The following is a 24,116-nucleotide window of genomic DNA, read 5'->3' on the forward strand; positions in this document are numbered from 1 at the left end:
AGGAGGCGGAGTGAAATGCGGTTCAGGTTGGCACAGAGTTTGGTCTGCCGGAAGCATAGCAGGGGCCACGATGGGAGGTGGAGCCAAAGGTGGTGCTGGCTGGAGCAAAGTTTGCACATACGACATGCGAGGGAAGTCATTTAGAGACCGCGGCTCCGTCTGACAGGACGGTTCTCGTAGTGCGTGCTGAACTTCGTCTCGGACGATGCCGAAAAAAAAACTGACAGTGGAAGCCGAGGGTACTGAAAACTTCTGAAGTTCTTCACGGAGAGCAGAGCGTATGAGCTCTCGGAAGAAGTCGACGTGGCCCCCAAGACCGCCCATGTAGTCCGTAGCAGAGGCTAAGTTCACTTGTCGCTCCTGCGTCTATGTCCGTTGCCGAAACTTGCTTTCAATAAGGACGGCTTCAGCAAGCAACTGACGTGGTCTTGGGGGGGGGGGGGGGGGGCTGCGTACAAGACTACCGAACAACTGCTCCTTCACTTCACGCGTCAGATACCGCACGTTCTTCTCTTCCGGCATGTGAGGGTCGGCTCGTCGAAAGAGACACCTCATGTCCTCAACATACATTGCTACGCCTTCATTTGGCATCTGCATATGGCACTGGAGTTCACATTCAGCTCGCTCTTGGTGATCGGGGCTTGCATACGTTTCGAGAAGCCGGCGTTTGAAGTCCACCCATGACGTGAACAGACCTGCCCGGTTTTCGTACCAAACACGCGCCCCGTCGTTCAAACTGAAGTAGACATGTCGTAGCTTATTGTGCCATTCCACATGTTTTGAGCGGCAACGAAGTCATAGTGGACTAGCCAATTCTCAAAATCTTCATGGACAGCACCATGAAAGGGATTCGGCGTTCGTGGTTTGAACAGCGCTTAGTGCATCGGCGTTGCGCCTTTCATACCGGCTGGGTTGGAGCCACTTGGGACAGCGCTGCCTGAAATAGTTGGGGCCGTCATCCTCTCTGAGAGAAGTCCGAACTCAGGGTCCAGTCCACGGATCCTTCGGCTAGCACGGTGAACAGGCGTAACCACCGGTATGGGGCTGGAGCTTCTTGTACAGGGAGGAGTTTGATGCATATGGTACCCAGCACCTCCACCAGTTGTCACGCGCTAGGAGCTCGGAGAAACGTACAAGGAGACGTGACTGTCAAATTATGAGACACAAAGAAGGACGTCTCCGCTGGCACGGGTTTCTCGTCTTCGTCCTCTATGTTCACTGGCACATAACTGGCTCACTGTTCGCTTGCACATAACACCAGGTGGCAATATAAGTGGTGGCAGTCCCCAGTCCATGCACCGAGTTGACTGATTGGGACTCCTTGGAATACGCATCATTATCGCGGAGGCTTGCGTTTAAACTACTCCATACCAGCAAAATTTGCTTAGGCCAAGCATGGTAAATCATCAGTGGCCAAGCTGTCCATGCTTGGAAAGTTATTGGAGGCCAAGAGAAGAATGTGCTTGGGAACTGTGACAAGCCTACCATTTGTCAAGCAAAGAAAGTCCGTGCTTAGAAAATTATTTGAAACGCCCCTATTCGTGGTTGGCACTGTCTTGGAACACCATGCAATAGCCAAGCATGATCTTGGCATGAGAGCCAAGCATTTCGGCCAATGCAATTTCTGGCTCATTTGAATTTTTTGTCTTGTCTACAATTTCATGCCCTGGCTACTTCTTCTAGACTTTTCATGCCCCCCTCCTCCCACCCACGACAAGTCACAAGACAAATGTTTTAGTGCTTCAGGTTTATTTTACACGTAATATATAGAAGGCAATATGCCACTTTTCCATTTCGCGAACTCTTTGGATTCTGAAGCGTTGCTTGGGCTTCTCTTGAAGTCATCTATCGTAGCGGCATGCCTTCTCACATAGCTGCATATTCTTGATCTGAAGCAAACACGAGCCATCCTTTTGTTACGTGCAAAACAGCTGCGTCAGTTTTGATGAACAGGGTATGGCTTATCTAAAAATAAAAAAACATCAGGAGGTACTCTTCGTTAATAAGCCATCTCTTAGGCCACCGTTTTCGCCAATTTAAAACAAAACACACAGTAGGAACACTTGTTGGGAAACAAATTGGTTATGCATGATCATGAGGATGACAGAACCTGCACAGACGGGAAAAAAATACTTGGTGGACTGCATGATGCAGCTTTATTACTAAAGTAGTGAGCAGTCATGAGAGATCTCCATCAGTACGAAAAAATGAAGACAAACAATTTTTTTAAAAATTCCTTTGTCCTTTCACATTTCAGAACATATATTCTCTTAATGAAAAAAGACAAATTTTTAACTGATAGCATTTTGGAAGCAGAATTGGCGCAGAAGCACTGTTTATGGGTTCCCTTTTTTCTTGTAAGTACGTACCTTATATTTATAAATATTACTGAGGTAGTCAATGCACCTTTATTTACAAATGTTGTTTTTGTCGTGTAGCTTCTGTTGTCAATGCTTTATTTTATTTCAATGCTCATTATTAAGCTGTCCTTCCGCTTAGTCATGAGGCTGACTGTTTAACCTATGAAATTAGTTGCGTGCTCTGGCTCCAACAAATCAGCAAGCTGATAGAACAAGAAATAGGATTATATAACATTTAGGTTGTGAATATGGTGGCAGTGAAATTGTTTGAATGCTCAATCTTGCTTCAGATGGCAGAAGTTGCCATTTTTTCTAGAGGGCAGCATATATGAACTGAAAAAAATTGTATTAGTAGGTCAAGTTTTCATCAGTGATGCAGTTTGCAATATTCTGATCCCAGTGAAACAGATTCTAAAGAACAGCAACCAAAATATTACAGCATGAAGAAGTCTATTTAACAAAAAGTCATAAGGATGTTGCCAATAAAACGCGAAGCAAAACCAAATTATTTGTTTTCTGTTGATGCTCACCAAGCAAAAGCAGCAGCACATTTGCAGGTTTTTCAATGAAAAACTGTTCTCAGGGGCCCAGCTGTACTTCTCTGTAACCACATTAGTAAATTATGACGGAGCTTTCTGTGCACAGCGTATTCAGCACTGCTGACATTTTCTAGGAAAAATACCTGACCTGTGAAAAAAAAGCAATACAATAATTATAAAGTTGATAATTGTAACACATGTTTAGAAGCATTTAAAAAGTCTACTATATGCAATGGTTGTTGTGCCAACAGAATGATAACTTTGCCATAACAAAACAGCATCCATTCATCAAAATATTCATTGCACATTCTACGAAGTACATGTAGGACTGGGAAAAATATGCCTTCATTGTAGAAAATTGTCATTAAAATTCACAGAGCTCAGTAAGTATTTAGGCCTGTATATTTCTTGTAAGCAGCAATTTTTGGTGCAAATGTCATAAAGATTCTGTTGGACAACTGGAAGAACAATGCGTTTTTGTAATTTTTAGTAGTCGAACGATTGGCACTCACTTCATGCAAGAAACTAGAACCAATATACGTAACTAACAATACATTTACCTGATGATAGATTATTTCTGAAGAAAATTCTGAAGATATTTATTACACTAGGAATGGCATCGCTCGCCAAGGTTGCGTATTTATTGACTAACCACAACTCTCACACTGTGCCAACATCTGAAGTGACAACTTTCTCAATATCAATAAATGAAATCCCGAAGTCTCTGCAGCTAAGATTTATCATAACATTTTTTTTTTCAAAAGTAGAGTTCCGCTGAAGTAGACCCAACAATATCGAGGAACCTTATTGCGTCAAAGCAATACGTAAAAGCAAAAAAATAATACAGGCACGGCTGAATTTGGATGGTATATGACCCACGACTTTCTCGCATTCGGCACCAGCCTTTATATCTATTTTACTTTTTAAGCATGAACGCACGCACAAGTTTATAATTTCGAATTAATTAATAAAGCACTGGTATCAACCCTAAATCGCATGGCGCATTAGCGAGGTGCACTCGTCATCAGCGACAGGCAGTCCCGCCAGAAGATAACAGGAAATGGCCGCGCACCACGCGTAAACATACAAAGGCGGCGGCTGGGCGTTTGTCCTTCGGACCAGGTCATTTCACTCAATTTCAAGTTTACCCCGAAAGCAGTTAATCGCTAATTAAAAAATACGCCGAAATGAATCGGTGCTCGAACACTGTATAGAAGAACGTTTTGAATATGTCTGGTTTTTACTTGTAACAAGAGACTGTAACTACGCCATGTGCAATCTCGCCGAGACGAGCTAGGACTACAGGTAAGACTACGCAGCGCCCGATTCTTAACACATGCGCTTTTTTCGCCCCGTAAACCTGACCATCAATTAGCAGATGGCACTTAAGAGAACAAAGACAAATACAAGTGCTGCTGATATTTACTCACCTCCTATTTCCACTTGAATAAACAGCTCGTCGCTTCACGGCTGTGATGACCGTGACATCCATCTAACGTGCGAACGAGGTGAAGACGGCGCGCAGTCATACACGTAACACGCTGTGGAATAGGAAAGCGAGCATAAACGGTGCATGCGTTTACATTGGTCTACAGCTAATTGAATTGCAATATTTTGGTGACTTTTGTACTATTACATAAGCGCTTCACAGCCATTCTAGTTTGTGGGCTTCTGAAAATTGCCTGTCTGGATGCTTTAGTGAACTATTTTTCTTAGGCGCAGTAGGGCTGCGCATGGGCCAAACGGTGCGCGCGCGGTAAAAAATGTGCAGTTTAAACGCCACACTGTGCACTTGCTGGTAATCTTCGGTCCCTTGGTGAAAAAAAGAGGTATCCTGTAGAGATGCCAGTGCTAACTCAAATAATCACTGGAACGAATGAGCGACCATGGCCATTTGGTCTATATCTGTTCATGACTTCACGACAAAGTGACTAAAGAAACGGACACATTCGCTTTAACCGCTTTGCTGTTTTGCCACTTATACGTGCTCGCATCCCACAAATTTCTGTGGAATAGTATATAATACACAAAAGTAAGTAATATTGATGAACAAGCTTATTCTGTGAGCATTGGCCACCAACCACCGTGTGTGTCAAGAAAGCCCTTGGCCTCCATGATAAATATCACACGTATTTTTCAAAACTTTTGTTTCGTTTCAAATATTGAGAAGGACACACAACTAAAAGAAACGCACACTTCAAAAATATTTGAGGCTTTGACTACCATCTCACCCATATTTTGCTTGTAGGCCATGCCCTTTTATGTCACGCTGTCCGGGCAATTTGGTATTGGCCACTGACAACGGAAGCCGATGGGAATCTAAGCCATTTCCAATCATCGGTCATCGGCCACTGCTAGTAAGGCTCGTGCCGTGGGTGCAAACTATCTAAAACAATTTAGTAGAAGTTTTTCAAAGATGCTGGTGCGGCCATGGCGCTCGAGGGCCTAAAATTGAGCGAGCCCAGCTCTTGCAGCAAAGCAATAAAAACAAATATACGTAACTCTGTTGTTATGAACTACAGTTGGGGCTCTGACGTGGGCTCTACAGCAATTTATAATATATCATGCAGTGAATCATCGCCTGTATGCTTTGGAAAGCTACAGTTGTTCAGACTTTGTTTACGCGTTAACGCAAACGCCGTTAACTACTTTGCACAACTTGTTTTACTTGCAGTGAAAATTTAAATTGTGCGTAACACATTTCTGGGTTCACAGAGAAATTCCGCGGCGAGTCGTGTTTCTGTATATTCTTTATTCATTCTTTATTCAATGATTACCCCGCTTAGCCCGATGGCGCTGCAGCAGGGGGTTTACAATGTCGAGAAAAACACATCTTTATTAATACAGCACACTTGTTCATTTGATCAGTGATTCCATTCTCTATTGGAACGAACAAAAAACGAATTAGCATACAAATTAGATCTGGTACAGTACTCTGAAATTGTGAAACAATGATCATTTCGCGGAGAGATATAATGAGGACTGTGAAGGTACTTTTCTTTTCGAACGCCGGTTTTACCATGAAATATTTGGTACAGGAGCTTTAGCCGCAGTTTCCTTCGACGCGATGAGAGTAATTCCCACCCTAGTTTATTTTTCATATAGGTGCAACTGTCATTTCTTGAGTACCGGCTTAGGACAAACCTTACAGCTCTATTTTGTATTTTTTTCAAGTTTGTAACTTAAAGTACTTTGCCAGGGCTCCCACAAGGCACAGGCGTATTCAAGCATAGGGCGAATGTATGTTGAATACGCCGTTGATTTCAAACATGCCGGCGCTTGTGTCAGGCTGCGCTGTATAAATTTTAGTGACTTGGCGGCCTTCGCAACAAGTGAATCAACGTGTGCATTCCATGAACAGTCGGCTGAAAAAGTTACACCTAAATATTTATAATGCGGTTTTTGTGTTACTATACTATTACAGATTACATACTCTGAAGCTAACTTGGTTTTTTTACGCGTGAAAGTAACATGAATGCATTTATTGGCATTTAATGTCATTTTCCACCTTGAACATCAATCTTGGATGCGCAATAAGTCGCTTTGGAGCAGGGCGACATCACTCTCATTTCTAATTTTTCTGTACAAGACACAGTCATCTGCAAACAACCGTACAGTAGAATCAATTCCTGAGCAAATGTCATTTATAAATATTAAAAATAAAAGTGGCCCTAGGACTGAGCCCTGTGGCACCCCTTAAGTAATTTTTACAAAACTTGATTTTATGCCATTTAATACTACACACTGTTGGCGGCCTGAAAGGTAATTATCTATCCACACCAGAACTTCGCGGTCAATGTTTAGCGCAGCAAGCTTACTTAAAAGAAAAGAGTGCGACACAGTGTCGAAAGCGTTTTGGAAGTCCAGGAAAAGGCAATCGATTTGTCCGATATTGTCTATTTCAGATACTAAATCATGGTTAAATTCAATTAATTGTGTTGTACAACATAAGCCCTTACGAAAACCATGTTGTTGAGACGCCAGCAAGTTGTTTGCTGATAAATGTGCCATTATTTCTTTATACAGAATATGCTCTAATAACTTGCAGGGTATGGACGTAAGTGAAATAGGTCTATAGTTGGTTACGTCTTTCTTGGACCCACTTTTATGAATAGGAACGTATGTGCAATTTTCCAATCGTCTGGGAGGGCACCGGAGGACAAAGACTTTGTGTAAATTACGTGCAGGTAAAGAGAAATTGACTCAGCACACTGCTTTAAGACTCGAGGCGAAATTCCGTCTGGTCCAATTGCCTTATTATCGGTAAGTTTGTTTAGTAATGCCCTAATTACATTCACACTTAACTCTACTGATTGCATTTTCGGCACGGAACTTGTGCATTGCGAAGCACTAGAGCTATATTTCGGCAAGTATAAGGAAAGGAAGTAGTTGTTTAAACAGGTAGCTTTCTCAGTGTCGTCCCCGCAGGGGCGCCTGCGCAAGTAGGCGTTTGGTGTGTAGCGACACCACGGACCCGAGCTAACGGGGGAGTTTCTACTCCCTCCCACGCCTAGCCGTGCGTGGCTTTGCCGTGTCGGGGGAAAAGGGGATCCTGGGGGCTGAGCCTACGCTGGGTGATTGGACCGTTAAGGCCCCCCGGCAGAGGCAACACACCCCTTTGGCCCCGGCTTCACGTAGACGGCACCCCTGGGCTGACCCACCCAGGGGAAATCGGCAGTCGCCTTTTCCTATCTCTCTCTCCCTACATCTTCGTCTTTATCTCTTACTGTTTATCTGTCCTGTCTTCTACTCTCTTCTGTTTACTTTTAAACTTCCTGGCGGCGAGGGTTAACCCTGTGCAAATAGCCTACCTTGGTCTAGGCGCATTGGGTTATAGTTGCGTTGTACGGCTGGCGTCTGCAGGTTTTAGCATCCACAAACTTGTAGCGTCCCCTTGTTGGGCTCCGTGGTGGGTGGCCGCCAACGCTTCTGAAGAAAATTAAACTGGCATGCATAAAGCATTTCCCCTATTAAGTGATCGTACCGCCTTAAAGCATGTACGCACCGAAGACTTAGGCTTTTTCAACCGATCAAGTGAAAACTTCCCCCATTTTCATGTTATACATAGTGAAATAAGCAGCAAGCAAGCCAGAACCGTATCACCCTTTGTAGTAGCCAGATGTCTCACAGAAACTCTTGGAGCCGGGTACAAAGTTACCAAAATGGCCAGCGGAGACCTCCTCCTTGAAGTCCGAGGAAAAGAACAGTTCGAAAAGCTACAGAATCTTTCAACTTTTGGTGACACTCCCATCACTGTAACGCCATACAGATTCATGAACACAACCCGTGGAGTAGTATCTGATGCTGATTTGCTCAGCTTGACTGAAGAGGAACTTCTGGAGGGGTGGAAGAGTCAGAATGTGACCAATGCACAAAGGATCACCATTAGAAGAGACAACAAGGCAACACCAACAAAACACCTAATACTCACGTTCGCTTCCAGTAATCTCCCAGAAAGTATTCAAACAGGCTACACAAAGACGTCGATCAGACCATACATACCTAACCCACGTCGTTGTTTTAAATGCCAGAAGTATGGCCATGGCTCACAAAGCTGTCGTGGTCACCAAACTTGTGCACAATGTGGAGTGTCAGGCCACAATTCTGACAATTGCGAAGAACCATCACACTGTGTGAACTGTGGTGGAAATCATGCCGCATACTCACGGTGTTGCTCATTTTGGAAAAAAGAAAAGGAAATCATCACATTGAAAATTAAAGAAAATATCACATTCAAGGAAGCAAGACGAAGAGTGTCGCCATTTTATGGCGCTACATATGCTGATGCGGCGCGTCAGGGGGCAACGCCGCACCAGCCCTCGCCACTCCTTCGGCCAGCGCAGAGCGAGCCGACGGCTGTGGCACCTGCCCCCAAGGCGGCAGTAGTTCAGGCTACTCCGCCTCCTAGCGAATTGAGGCCGGAGACTCCAGGGTCCTCTGGTCTCAAGGCCTCCCCTCACCAGGCGAGGCCTAAAATCCGAACCACGAGCTCGCATGTGCGGGCACCCAGTGCCTCTGAGGAGGCAATGGATACAACGGTACCCTTGGTACCAAAAGAGCGGGGCGCCTCCTTGGAGCGCGCCAAGAAAAATAAAAAACCAATAACGGGGCCGGACAACCGTCCTGCCACCTGAATAATTGACCTCACTCCAACACAGGATACTCTTTGTACACACAGCAGCATCTCTATTGTTTAAATATGCAGACAGAAATATTACAGTGGAACATGATTGCTTTATTTGCTTCGTCACAGTACAGTGTAACAGGAGGCGGAGGGAAAAGCCGTAATGACGGCTTGAGGGATCATCCGCCCCCTTTGTGAACAATGGCAGCAGATGAAGGACATCACAATATCATACACTTTCACATTGTTTTACGTAAAGATCATGCCACAAAGGAAGGAAACCTGAAAACGTAGTTGATACATAGCTTACACAACAAAGAAACTTGCAGCAATCTTCTGCACCTGAATAAATACATAGTTTATAGAACATATAACATAGTTTGCTACATAGTTTATAGAACAAAAAGAGCCGCTAATTCTGCGACACTTAAATGAGACACATCTATACCTTTGCTAATATAAGTATTCAGAATTCGCGGTAGAGTACATCGAAGCATCTGAAAACCATAATTAGTGCGAAAGTACGGAACGTTCCACATTTCTGTATTTCTTGTTACATACGCCTTTTCCTTTAAGCAAAGATTCGCCATTTCCGTAAACAAAAAGTTTGCGCGTTTGCAGCTAAGGCAGTACTCTCGTAGTAGTCTGTATTGATATAGGTCATTCACTTTGATTATCTTATATTTTTTAAACAGTGGGTCACTAGGTGCTAGAGCTGTAGCGTTGTCTATCAGCCTCAGTATTTTCTTCTGTATCCTCAGTAATTTTGTTAAGTTTGTTTCTGTAGTTGTTCCCCAAACCAAATAGCAATAGTTAAGATAAGAACTAAACAGCGATTTGTATATCAATAACTTCACCGAATTGGGGATGAGGTACCGGATACGGCTGAGTATTCCAGTTATCCGGCCTAATTTTATTTGAATATTATTTACGTGGTCATCCCATTGCAAAGAACTGGAGAAATGTACCCCAAGTACTTTCACTGACTTCACTATTTCTATATCTGAGCCTCTAAATACAATATTATTCTTCAAAGTCACTTGTTGACCTTTCGAATGAAAAACTACCGCTTTTGTTTTAGTTGCATTTATTTTTAACTTATTGTTACTTGTCCAGTTGTCTAACTTCTGTAAGACGTCATTTGCTTTATTAGAAAGAATAACATCTGATGATGAGGTGACAAATATACTCGTGTCATCTGCATAGATAATAAACTTAACTTCTGGGGAGATATGGACTATGTCATTAATATATAAAGTGAATAATAAAGGGCCAAGAATGCTCCCTTGTGGTACCCCTGAAATTATATTTTTCTTATCTGATACTAAATCATTTATCGAAACAAATTGACATCTATGCGCCAGATAGCTTTTAAGTAACATGAGTGGGAGCCCGCGAATGCCATAATGGTTTAATTTTTCAAATAAAATGCCGTGGTGAATGTAGTCAAATGCTTGTGTGAAATCCACAAAAATTCCGACCACTTTATTTTTTTGTTCAAATTGTTGTAGAATATATTCTTTTTGATCCAGTAGGGCGAGTTCTGTAGACTTATGTTTTTGGAAGCCATATTGTGATTTTGTTAGGACATATTTGGTGCAAAAACAGGATAAGCGACTAAAAATAATTTTTTCGAAACCTTTAGAAAATACGGGGAGAATAGATATCGGTCGATAATTTGCAACGTTATGCTTGTTCCCCTTTTTGTAGAGAGCTATTACGCGTGCCGTTTGCATTTTCGAAGGAAAAACCCCTGTCGAAATACAGAGATTGAATATGTGTGTTAGTGCTGGACTGATCTGATCGATAACATATTTCACTGGTTTTATTTGTATGCCATCAGCGTCGCAGCTGCGACTGTTTTTTAAGCCGAGAAAAACTTCAACATCCGAGGCCTTCTTCGAAACCTCGATGACTTACAAGAACTCCTCCATGAACACAATCCAAGAGTGCTGTGTGTACAGGAGACACACTTAAAACGAACTAACACAAACTTTTTACGTAACTATATAATCTTCCGAAAGGATAGAGATGATGCCATGCTACCATCCGGTGGTGTAGCGGTTATAGTAAGTCAAGGTATAGCATGCACACAATTACCCCTTCAAACTTCCCTCGAGGCGGTGGCTGTCCGAGCAGTTATTCTAAACAAACTTGTCACTGTTCGCTCTTTGTACATACCTCCGCACCACCGTCTCGAAAAACTTCAATTCCAGTCTTTAATCGACGAACTACCTGAACCTTATCTGGTCCTTGGGGACCTGAACGCACATAATGGTCTGTGGGGTGACTCTCGCTGTGATGCCCGAGGTCGCCTCATTGAAAAATTCCTCCTTTCATCGGGTGCTTGTCTGTTGAATAGGAAAGAGGCAACATACTATAACCTTGCCAACAAAACTTACTCTTCCATAGACCTCAGTATCGCATCTCCTTCACTTGTACCATTACTTCAGTGGAAAGTCATAAATAATCCATACGGAAGTGACCATTTCCCTTTAGTTTTGAGTACACCAATAACAAATGAATGTCCTCCACATGTTCCCAAATGGCTGGTAAACAAAGCCAACTGGGAACGATTTCAAAAGCTTACTCACCTAAATTGGACTGACATATGCGGGTTAGGCATAGATGAAGCTGTGCAGTACTTCACGGCTTTTCTTATTGACGCAGCAACCAAGTGCATTCCACAAACATCTGGACTGCCCGGCAAACGACACGTTCCGTGGTGGAACACTGAGTGCCAGAATGCGCGAAAGGAACAGAACAGGGCATGGAGGTTGCTGCGGAACTCGCCGACAGCAGAAAACCTTGAGAGCTTTAGGAAAATAAAATCTCGAGGCAGGAGAACGCGTCGGCAGTCCAGAAAAGAAAGCTGGCACAAGTTTTTATCAGGGATAAATTCATATACACAAGAAGCTAAAGTCTGGAACATGGTTCGTAGGGTAGCAGGAAGACAAGTACACTCACTCCCACTCGTAAACACACAAGGTGATAGCCTGGAAGATCAAGCGAACTTCCTCGGTGCACACTACGAGCAGGTGTCTAGCTCGTCACACTACACTGAAGCTTTCCAAAGACACAAAGCAAAGATAGAAAAGCAGAAACTAGAATCCAAGTGCACAAATTACGAGGAATACAACCAACCTTTCAACTTAGCTGAGCTACAAACATCACTAAACTCTTGCAATAATTCCGCTCCAGGCTACGACCGTGTCACATATGAAATGTTGAAAAACTTGCTGCTCGAAACGCGAAAAACTTTACTCTCTCTATACAATGCTATCTGGCTTTCAGGTACCATCCCTGCTTCTTGGAAAGAGGCTATTGTTATCCCTATTTTGAAACAGGGCAAGGACCCTTCCTCAGTTTCAAGTTATAGGCCCATTGCACTAACCAGCTGCGTTTGTAAACTTTTTGAAAAAATGATAAACCGCCAACTTTTACATTTCCTTGAAACACACAATCTGCTCGACCAATTTCAGTGTGGGTTTCGGGAGGGTAGATCCACCACCGACCATCTGGTGCGTATCGAGGCACAGATCCGAGACGCTTTTGTCCACAAACAATACTTCCTCTCAGTGTTTCTCGATATCGAGAAGGCTTACGACACAACATGGCGTTTTGGGATATTAAGAGACTTGTCTCACCTGGGTGTGCGCGGTAGAATGCTTTCCATAATCGAGAGTTACTTGTCCAATCGGAAATTCCGCGTCCGTGTGGGCTGTACTCTCTCCCAAATATTTGTGCAAGAAACGGGAGTACCGCAAGGTGGCGTACTTAGTTGTACACTTTTTATTATACAAATGAATTCCTTGCACCTGTCCATCCCCCGCAACATGTTCTACTCCACATATGTCGATGACGTCCAGCTTGGCTTTAAGTCATGCAACCTAGCAATGTGTGAGCGACAGGTTCAGTTAGGTTTAAACAAGGTCTCCAAATGGGCAGAGGAAAACGGATTCCGGCTGAACCCAGGAAAAAGCACGTGTGTCTTGTTCTCTCGAAAGAGAGGCATGCACTCAGAACCCGACATTGAACTGAACGGCCAACGTCTGTCTGTGAATGCGGAGCATAAATTCCTAGGCTTAATCTTGGACAACAAGTTTACCTTCGTACCACACATAAAGTATTTAAAAACAAAATGTTTAAAAGCCATGAATGTTATAAAAGTGTTGTCACGTACTACGTGGGGTAGTGATAGGCAATGCCTCATGAACCTCTATAGAAGCCTTATTCGTACCCGCTTAGATTATGGGGCCGTTGTCTATCAGTCTGCCACTCAAAGTGCCTTGAAAATGCTGGACCCCGTGCACCATTCGGGCATCCGCCTTTCTACGAGTGCTTTTCGCACCAGCCCCGTAGAAAGCCTTTACGTTGAGTCAAATGAGTGGTCGCTTCATCTGCAAAGAACCTACATGTCCTTTGTATATTTCCTTAAGGTGAAAGCAGACAAGAGGCACCCCTCATACTCTACTATTAATGACTTGTCGAGCTCCATTCTTTTTCAAAACAGGCCTTCAATGAGGCAGCCCTTCTCAGTTCGCCTGAAGGGTCTAGCTGAGGACACTGGAGTGTCACTCGAACACAGTTTAATGGCTCCTGTAGCATACCCGCCACCGTGGCAGTGGCAGACTATAGATTGCGATGTGTCTTTTTTAGAAGTTACTAAACATGCGCCTATTGCCCATATTCAAACATACTTCTTGGAACTTCAACACAAATACACATGTCCTGAGTTCTTTACAGATGCCTCCAAGTCCAACTCCTCTGTGTCCTACGCTGCTGTCGGCCCATCCTTTTCGGATGCTGGCCCTCTACATCCAGGTACAAGTATCTTCACAGCGGAAGCCTACGCGATACTTGTGGCGGCTAAACACATCAATCAATTACAAATACAAAAAGCAGTAATTTATACAGACTCCCTCAGTGTAGTAACGGCTCTGCACACTCTTAAAAAACACAAAAACCTAGTCCTTGTCTCACTTTACTCCCTTTTATGCACACTCCACACACACAAACAACATGTTGTAGTGTGCTGGCTGCCAGGGCACCGTGAGATTCAAGGCAACGTGAGGGCGGATCAGCTCGCTGCATCCATCCATGAGAGCACCGCCATTACATCCATATCAATCCCGGCCCTTGATCTTAAGCCGTCTCTCAAACGAAACCTCCGGGACTACTGGCAGAGCAAGTGGGATACACACACACAAAACAAACTACACGTTACTAAGCCACACCTTGGTCATTGGCTGCCTGTATCGAAATCGCGTCATACAGAGGTAATACTAACGAGACTCAGGATAGGACACACATACACGACACACACATACCTTTTGTCCGGTGGCGATCCACCATTGTGTGACAGATGTGGTGAAGTATTGACAGTCCTTCACATTTTAATTGAGTGCAAACAATTGGACACTGTAAGAAAACAACACTTTCCATTACCCTACCGACAACATATACCTTTACACCCTGCAATGTTCGTCGGTAGGGAACCGCTTTTTAGTCACAAATCATAATTAGCGTTTTTAAAGGAAATCCATAATTTTCATATCATATACCCGGGCATACTGTAGCACGACCTCTCTAGAGAGGTTTTTGCTGCGGTGGCTACACAGGAAAGCACTTGCCTCACGGCCCTTGCACGCAAGGGTACTAACGTGTGAGGTACTTGTGCTAATGCCATACATGTCCACCATCGTTTTTCATTATCACCAACTTGTGTCACCTATTCACACCATGCACACCTTTCACGGCATAGTCATGATTTTATTACTTGTATGTTTTTACCCGCTTTACTGCGAGGAATTTTATGGCCCTTATACAGCCGCTAATCACAACCATTGTCCACATTCCTGTCTCATGAACTGGCGCTCTTTGGCCATCAAATGGCCCTTGCGCCGAAAACACCATATATCATCATCATTCTCAGTGTCGTCTAATAACTCCTCATTATTCAAGACAATTTTGGTGATTCCCGAGGGGTCTGCTCCATAGCATTTTATGTATTGCCAGAACGCCTTTGAATTAGTTTTTATTTTGTTTCCAAGTTTTTCAAAATAGTGCCGCTTAGCCACCTTTATATTGAGCTTAAACTCTCGAGTCACATCATTTAAGCTTTCAAAGTTCCGATGGTATTTAGTCCTTTTATATTTTAAATATATGCGCCTTCTTTTCCTTACTATTCTTAAGATACGAGCAGTCATCCAAGGTTTGTTTCGCTTTCTAAGTCTACCGCTTTTGATACTGGGTATGTAGCTTTCAGTAAGCTCTTTCATTTTTTGTTTAAACTTAACCTATAATTCTTGTACGTCACAGTCATCTGAGAGACATTCAAAAAACGGCAGATGATCGAGAAGCTTCCTTGATATGCTAGCGTAATCACCTTTGTCATAGAGGTACACCGTTCTCCTCTCCTGTTTCGTTTGTTTTACATTTTTCGTTTGGGCAATGGCGACGACAGCATGGCGGTCACTTATTCCTGATACGACACTTCCTGAATTCACCATATTTGGTGAGTTGCAAGAAACAAGGTCTAATGTACTATTGTCTCGTGTTGGAGCATCAACACATTGGATTAACCCGCAAGAATCTACGATGTGCTTCACCTCAAGGTTTAAGGTTCCCCCCGCTGTCATCTCACAAGTTCCGTCACGCCAAGATAATTCAGGCAAGTTAAAGTCTCCCGCCAAAATGAACATGAGACAAGAAGCTTCCAAAACAATTTCATGCAAAAGCTTTAACGCGATTACGGACGAGTTCGGAGACCGATAGAAAGTACCTGCTACAAACGAAGAATTGTCTCGCATAGTAATTTTGCACCACACGGATTCTACTTCTTGGTGACCTATATCTAATTCAGATGAATTTAAAGAGCTACGAACTAAAAGAAAAACGCCCCCACCCGTGCGGGATCTATCTTTTCGGTAAGCAGCAAAGTCGCTGGGAAACACCTCGCTATCTCTAATAGAAGGGTCCAGCCATGATTCAGTTCCGAATACTAGATCAGCTTTTACAGAATCGATAAGAGCCGCGAGTTCATCAGCTTTATTGACAACGCTTCTGCAGTTCACTGTCAGTGTTATCAGATGTTGTATTTGACGCCCCCTTTTTTCTGGCAAGGGTCATTTTTTTTACAATTTGAACGACTTCTTCCTTTTAGTTGTCCCACCTATATGTTTACCATCCACAATTAACTTATCAAAGTTCAACCTAGCTCGATGCTTTTCGTTCATGCTGTTGGTTTTAACATATTCCCAAAGCCTTTTCCGAATATGTCTTGTTTCAGGTGCATAATCTTGCTCGACACTGTACGTCGTTCCCTTGAATTTCTTAGCTTCGGAAAGAACACGGGACTTTTCTTTGTAGGAGGCAAAGTTGACGATGATAGGTTTTTTGATACATTATAACGGCCTATACGATGCACTCTTTTTACTGACTGCCATTCTAAATTCAAGTTTTCTTTGCAGATGTTTTTGAGCAGTAGTTCAGACTGTTCCCACGTTTCTGATTCAGAATCGCTGACCCCAAAAAATACCAGGTTGTTTCTCCGGCTTCTGTTTTCCGAGTCGACGCCCTTGTCGCGCAGCTGCTTAACTTCTTTTGCTATTGTCCTAATGGTGTTTTCTTGGTCGCTTAATTGTTCTTTGAGCATAGTAATTTGACCTTCAGTCGCATGTAATTTACCGTTAATTTCTGCCATCATTTCTTCGTGTTTTGTCAATCTGATGATGCAACGAATATGTACAGAAAACTTTGTTGGCTGCATTTATTGCAACAAATTTAGCTGTGAAGTGCAGATGTGCATGCACAATATGTACACTGAGATATGTGACGTACAATACTTTCATATCGTCCACAGTAACAGTTAAAAAGTGCCTATGACCCTGGAGTTCCCGAAAATGTTTCTCCCAGAAAGGTGTGTTCAAAGTTTCTCACCAATACATATCACTGGAAACCTCTGTCCTTTGTCTCCAACTTAAAAATTACTGACATCCTTTTAACTTTCTCGCAAAGGTAGTATACGCATTTAATTTTTCAATCATGTAACCCATGCTTGCCAGATATGTGGTACCTCTACTCCCGTGCTCTGAAATGAATGACTCCCAGAGATTTTGTGGAGCGCTAGCTCATACTGCGCATGGCAGCCCACATGGCAGGTGTACTACTGAATATGTATATTTAGGAGGGTATCGAACAGCGCAGTAGATGAAATTTAGGGAAGACAAAAGACACATGTTTTGTCTGTCAATTTCACCCACCTTTCTATTATGAAGCTATTAAATTTCCACCCATCAAGTAATGCACAACTTAACCCAGTCCATTGCGAATGCAACCTACACACCAGCTAAATGTGCCCCGGAAAACACAGTCCTGACAAGACACGGAATATTTTGGCATTATTTCGCATCATAAGATTGCCTGGAATATAGCCATATGCTTAAGAATGACTGGAAAAATTAGTAATAACAAAAAGAAATATTTATATTGAGGATGATGGAGATGCATTATTGCTTCTCACCTTGGTCCCTGCTACTTTTATATTTTATATGCTTCTATATTGACACAAACACATACCTTTGCTTTCTAGAGTTAGTAAGAACCTAATTGTAGTTCAAAAGTGACAGAGGATGGATGGGAATAGAGGCTCCGGTAGCTCAGCGAGGTTACCCCACCCTAAGAACACCATTAGCAATTTGTCACTTAATATATACTCCCTTCTACACGTACCTCTGCCGTTAAGAAGAGTTTTTAAGTGTGTGTTTCGTACTACATAGCTAGAGCTGCACAGGAACTCTCCATGCATCCCTGCTATTAATGGAGCCATAGAGAAAACCAGAGCATGAATATCACTTTATTTTAGGGCACACAATACCGTCACATCCTATTATGAAGCTGACAAGTATGCATTCGAGGGTACAAACTTTTGTAGCACATACTGTGGATGAAATACAAAAGTTATTTTTTCTACGAGCCCATTTAGCAAGAACGCAAAAAGTGAATGTGCACCTGTAATTTGGAAGCATAGTAAACAAATAGTAGATTAAGACGAATCGAAGGTAGGCCAGACCTATTAGAACTCACTTTGTAGGTGGCTTGCAGGCACACATGTGCAATTCCAGATAATGCACCCAGGGTCTAAGGCATTAAAGCATGAATGCAGAAAATGAGAAAGAGGCTAAAGAGTCCGTTAATGTAAAAAAATGTCAGATCCCAGGTACAGTGGCAATCGATTATATGCAAAGCGCGAATGAGGAATGTTGTTATGTTGCTTAAGTTCAGAAAAACATAACGAAGTGGACGTAAGTTATATCGAACATGACCTCCATGCCACGAATATCATGTTTGGACATGTCATTAACTTTTATTGTCTATTCACGTCACGTGTTTTAAAATTTTGTATATGTGGAGCTAGTGAAACCGCCGCGAGAGCACTATGAGCGTAGCATGAAGTGATGTTTTACATGACATGCATATCGTGATTATCATGTTTGGACATGTCTTTACTTTCATTGTCCGTTCACGTTACATCATTACTAAATGTGTTATATCTGAAGCTAGCGAAACGGCCACGATAGCAACATGAGCGTGGTATGATGTCATGTTTATCATGTTTGCAGCAGTCATATACCTTCATCGTCTATTGATGTCTCGTAACACCAAATTCGGTGTACTTGAAGCTAGCAAAATGACCAAAGAGCACTATGAGCGTAGCACGTAGTCATGTTTTACTTGACATGCATGTCATGATTTCCTCGTTACGGCCTGTCACTTATGTTTGCCATGCAGTCATGTAATACCATACCAGTTTTGCAATATGTCATTTGAACAAAACCACCGCAAGAGTACCAAGACCATGAAATGTAAATCATGACATTCATGACATCGATGTAATAATTTTCATGTTATGACTAGTTACATATACTCGTCATACAGTCATGTCATGCCATACCGATTTCGGTATCGATGCCATTATCGAAATGGCCAGGAAAGCGAAGAGTCTTGTGCAGCTAGATAGATAGATGTAGTCAATGTCGCCGAAGTTCGCTAAGAAATGCTTCGTATTTAATAAACTAAAGGAGTGAAACGGCAAAGCAATATGGTAATAAGTACAGCACAATTTGTGGTCTTGCTCTTAGTTTTTCAAGCTGTAAAGGTAGTGAAGATAGAAAACAGCTAGACATGGTTGTGGTTCACCAAGCCCAGTGATATTCAGGTGCACTCGGAACTCTTCAAGGAGAGGACGACGATAAATCTATCTGAGAAAAAATGCATCAGCCTTTCAGTGAATGACAATGCACCTTCTGCTGCTATCTGCAGGTATGTAAAGCACAATGAAATTAAAGCACATCCTTATTTGTAAGTCAACGCATGGGACAATTCCAGCTTTCAGAAGTGAATCGTTTTTAAATTAATTCATTATATTAAGTATTCTCAAGAAAGATATAGTGATAAGTAGAAATGAACTAAGCATGCCGCACTAAGACTTGGTGGGCATTCTTCTGTAGTATACTGGCAGCCACACTAAGTTGTAAAACTGAAAACACTGGAATGTATGTCTTTTTCCTTAGCGCTTTTGTTGTAGCAAGCTGCTGCTGAAAAAAACAGTCATCTGCGAAAGCGAGGAAGAAGTGCGTTTGGGCATAATTCTGCCTGTAACAACTTTCGTTTTTTTTCCTTAACTGTCAGAATTCCTGACTTTCTCTGAACAAGTGGAACGGAGGACGTCCACCCCAGGGATGGGGGACCATCCATCCAACGAGACCGTGGGCCCCAGCCGTTTGCCTAATGATGGACCGAAGGTGGGGGACCGCGTTGGCGCATCTGCTGCTTGTGATGATTCCACCAACAGCTCATCAGTGGAAGAGATGAAATCTGAAGCCGACTTTAGGACATTCAATATTCGCCGATTGAAAAGGAAGCTTCGTAGGAAGTCATCAACAGCGGAACCACAACCGGCGCTAGACAAAGGCAAGTGATGGTTCACCATCTCGTATTTACCATCTCTACAACAGACAACCTGAACTCACTCAACAGGCTTTCATTGACTAATTATTTCGAGCGAGTTGCACCTGCTCAAGTGAAGGAAATTCGCATAAATAGCAGGAAAAACATATTGTCAGTTTATGTGACAAACAAAACCATTCTTGACAGACTGAAGGCCGTCACACAGTTCGGAAGTATTTCAGTTCGCGCGTTCCTCGCTCATGGGAAGGGAACAACGACTGCCGTGATAAATGACATCGAAGCTGATATCACAGACGCTGACCTCTATAATCTTGTGACGTCGACAATCAGAATCGTGTCCGTACGCCGCTTCGGGCAGTCTCACTGCATCAAACTAGTATTTGATTCTGAGACTCTGCCTCCTAGCGGGAAGGTTGGATACGTGAGACATCCCGTGTGCCCTTACGTGCCACGGCCTTTGCAGTGTCGCAAGTGCAGCAAATTGGGACACGTCAGCGCAGTGTGCAAAAGTAAGACAGCTTTCCAGCGGTGCGGCGAATCTCATAAGGTGGAAAACTGCGATACTGCTGTTTCATTGAAGTGTCCAAACTGCTCTGGTGCACATGAAGCAACGTCGGAAGAGTGCCCGAAGATCCAAGAAGAAATTCGCGTCCTGCGGAAGATAGTCAGAGAAAACTCGACACACAGAGAGGCTGTCACGTCTATCCGCCGACACAGACGTCGTTCAAAACGTAGACACCAGCGAAAGCATAGTGCACATAAGGAGTGATGCATCACCATCAGCAACAGATGAACATACGCGTGCGCATTATCAGACCGCTACACCCACGTTGTACGCACCACGTCCCAGGGATGCAGAAAGTACACCAACCCCCGCGTTTCATGCTGGTCATTCAGATACCGAGTGGCCTTCGCTACCGACCGGAGCAATAAAGAAGACCACATCATGGGCTGCAACTTCAAAGAGGGCGGAAAATGATAGGTGAGACACTGAGAAGAAGCAAACTATGCTGAAGCATATACTAAAATTTATTCGTGCCATTCTCAACGAGTTACACACGCCAGGTGCGAAAGCGACAGTGCAGATCCTCAACGTGCTGTAGCCGCTACTGCTGGCCCTTCCATAAACAATATGGCGAATTTCTTCGATGAATGTGTGCGCACCTTTGCTATAATGCAGTGGAACGCACGAGGTTTGCGAAGCCCATTATCTGACTGTCAACAACGGATGTTTAAATACGAATTTTCATTCGTTGTTATATATGAGCTGAATGTGACGTCATCGTTTCGGATTTCCGGATACGTCACTTTGTGGTCACGCGATGATCGAAATGCGTGCAAAGTAGTTATATGCGTATGTCGAGGTTTAACGTACGTGAGGCATGCTGTGGCTCCTCATGCTTCTAACGACTATATTTGCTTACCGATAAAGCACAAGCGACGTTCATTAACAATCATTGGTGGATACATTCCTTCTAGAAGCTACGTGGACTGTTCCCATTTCTTGTCTGTGCTCCAAGCTTGCCCTGGACCACATGTATTAGTTGGGGGTTTTAATGCACATCATTCCATGTGAGGTTCTGGCTCAATGGACACCCGTGGTAAGGACATTGCCAATATTGTGTTCAATCAGAGCTTGATGTCCATCAACGATGACTCACCTCCTTACCTCCGTAGTGCATCGTACAGCAGCTGTCTGGACGTATGTTTTGTGAGCAGAAGTGTCTTGCCTACCGCTTGTTGGTTCGTAGACGTTTGAACACATGGAAGTGTCCATCTCCCTACATATATACAGCTAAAAGGATTCCGTCGTTCGACTCCCCTGCCTGTGAAAAGCGTAGACTAGCCAGGATTCGTGGCTTTTGTAAGCGCTCAGTGCGGGAACATTCAATATATATTTGAAATAGAAAGTGTCATTGCATCAGCTATAACAACTCATACGAAACTTGTGAGTGTGTTGCTACCAAGATGACAACTTGACGCACAATATGAATACCTTGATGCAATCCGTCGCGGGGCAAAGAGGAAATACAGGAGGACGAAATCACCATCTCACCTATCTACAGCACGCCAAGCTCAACGACATGTATTGCGACACCTCGATAAACTCGACAGGCAACGGTGGAGGGTGTTTTCTGGCTCTCTTGATCCAAGAAAACCCCTGTCTTAAATATGGCAAATTGTCCGAAGCCTTCTGACGCCTGCGCAACAGTTGTTCCCTTTCCGAGCTTTGGCTATAAAGCAAGGTTGACCTGAAGTAAAGGTGCCAGAAGATTACTGCCTCTTACTCGCAGGTGTGTCCTCCTCACCGATATCACCTTCGTGTTTAGCCTCACCGCCATCCAGCGACGATCGCCTCGACTTACCATACACAATGCACGAACTCGATGCTGCGATTTCTGCGTCCCGACGGTCGTCCGCACCAGGGCCTGACGGAATTACTTATTCGGCTTTATATCACCTCAGCCAGGAAGCAAGGCAGGCTCTCCTGTCGTTCTACAACTCTACGTGGGAAACAGTGACAGTCCCAGAGAGTTGGAAGTGCAGCCGCATAGTGGCCTTACTGAAACCAGGCAAGTGTTCACACGAGTTGTCTTCTTATAGACCCACTGCCCTAGCCAGTTGCATCGGTAAAGTGATGAAATGCATGGTGCTGGCAAGATTGGAATGGCTGCTGAAGAATAATGTCGGCTTGCCAGATTTTGTAAATGGCTTCCGTAGGGGTCGATCATCTATAGACGGTGTTGTAGACCTAGTTTCTTCTGTTGAAAAGGAAAGACAACGTCGGAGGTTGGTAGGGGCCATTTTTTTATATAAAGGGCGCGTACGATAGCATCCATCATGAGGCCATTCTTGACGCACTTGAAGACATCGGCATAGGTGGCCGACTACACGCATGGATAGTGAGCAATCTCAGACGACGTACAATTTTTATGTCAACATCGGACGGCGACACGACCAGGCACCTCGTAAGCTGTGGAGTCCCACAAGGCGCCGTCCTGAGCCCCTTGCCTTTTAACATAACACTCGTTGGCCTTGAAGTTGAGCTTCCCGACGTTGTCAGAATCAGTGCGTATGTGGACGACATATGCATATGAGCATCTGGAGCAAGGCGACCACAACTGCGAGCAAGGCTACGACAAAGCACATCAGTAAGATCTAAGTACTTGCACCGTCAGGGCCTGGAACTTTCGATAGCAAAATGTGCTGCATTAGCATTTACGAAAAAATCAATGTCGTGGTACCCAATCTTCGCTCACGGAGCTGTGATTCCCGCGGTCAAGCACCACCGTTATTTAGGGGTCGTCATCGATAGGAACCTGTCCGGGTCAAAGCGTGTGACTGTGCTGCGGAACAAGCTAATCAGTTTTGTGCATGTTCTTCGTGTTATCGCAGGACTGAGATGGGGTCCTTCAAAGAAAAGTCTTCTGCAGTTATACAAGACATTATTTGTGGGCTATATACGGTACAGTTCACCTGTACTTTCCGACATGCCGGCAACGTGCCTTTGTACTTTAGAGAGCCTTCAGGCACGACCACTGAGAATATGCCTTGGCCTGCCACAGTGCACGTCAACCTCTGGCACTGTAAAGGATTCCCGCACCTACCCTACACAGGTTTACACGTCCTGTGAGCCTCTTCAAGTGCACCTTCGTCTGCTGACCCGACATGCACAGCACCTGTTGTCTTCGCTACAAGCGGACCGACCAGGCTGTACCTGTTCGCAATGCCTCGATACACATAGACACATGATTCCTTCAGGCTTTGCACCTGCCGTAATCCCTGCAGTGCCTCCACGGACATTGACTTAACCACTTGTTTGCCTTCACATACGTGGAATTTCGTATAAGTCCCATGTTTCTTATATTGCCCTCAAGCAACTAACCTTGGCTTATTCGGATGACCGGTACAGTGACTCTGTGCACATTTACACCGATGGATCCGTAACTTCGTTCGCCTCAGCTGCAGCCTTCGGGATCCCTCAACTCGGTATTTTTCGACAGTACAAATTTGTTCACAGGTCAACTTCGACAGCTGAAGAACTTATTGCTATACAGGAAGCCATGAAATTTGTAAACGACCAAGCACCGCGTAAATGGATGATTCTGTTCGATGCAAAAT

At 43.8% G+C, this 24,116-nt stretch overlaps 1 long non-coding RNA gene across 1 annotated transcript; it reads right to left on the reverse strand.

Moving 5' to 3' along the window:
• Nucleotides 1-1,732: 1,732 nt before the first annotated feature.
• Nucleotides 1,733-4,415, reverse strand: LOC119178652 (uncharacterized). Its single transcript, XR_005110738.2, has 3 exons — nt 4,330-4,415; nt 2,891-3,047; nt 1,733-1,965 (listed from the first exon to the last, which is right to left on the reverse strand). It is a non-coding gene; the product is annotated as an uncharacterized LOC119178652 (long non-coding RNA).
• Nucleotides 4,416-24,116: the final 19,701 nt, after the last annotated feature.

The sequence above is a fragment of the Rhipicephalus microplus genome, chromosome 1 (genome assembly GCF_043290135.1).
Source record: "Rhipicephalus microplus isolate Deutch F79 chromosome 1, USDA_Rmic, whole genome shotgun sequence".
NCBI lineage: Eukaryota > Metazoa > Arthropoda > Arachnida > Ixodida > Ixodidae > Rhipicephalus > Rhipicephalus microplus.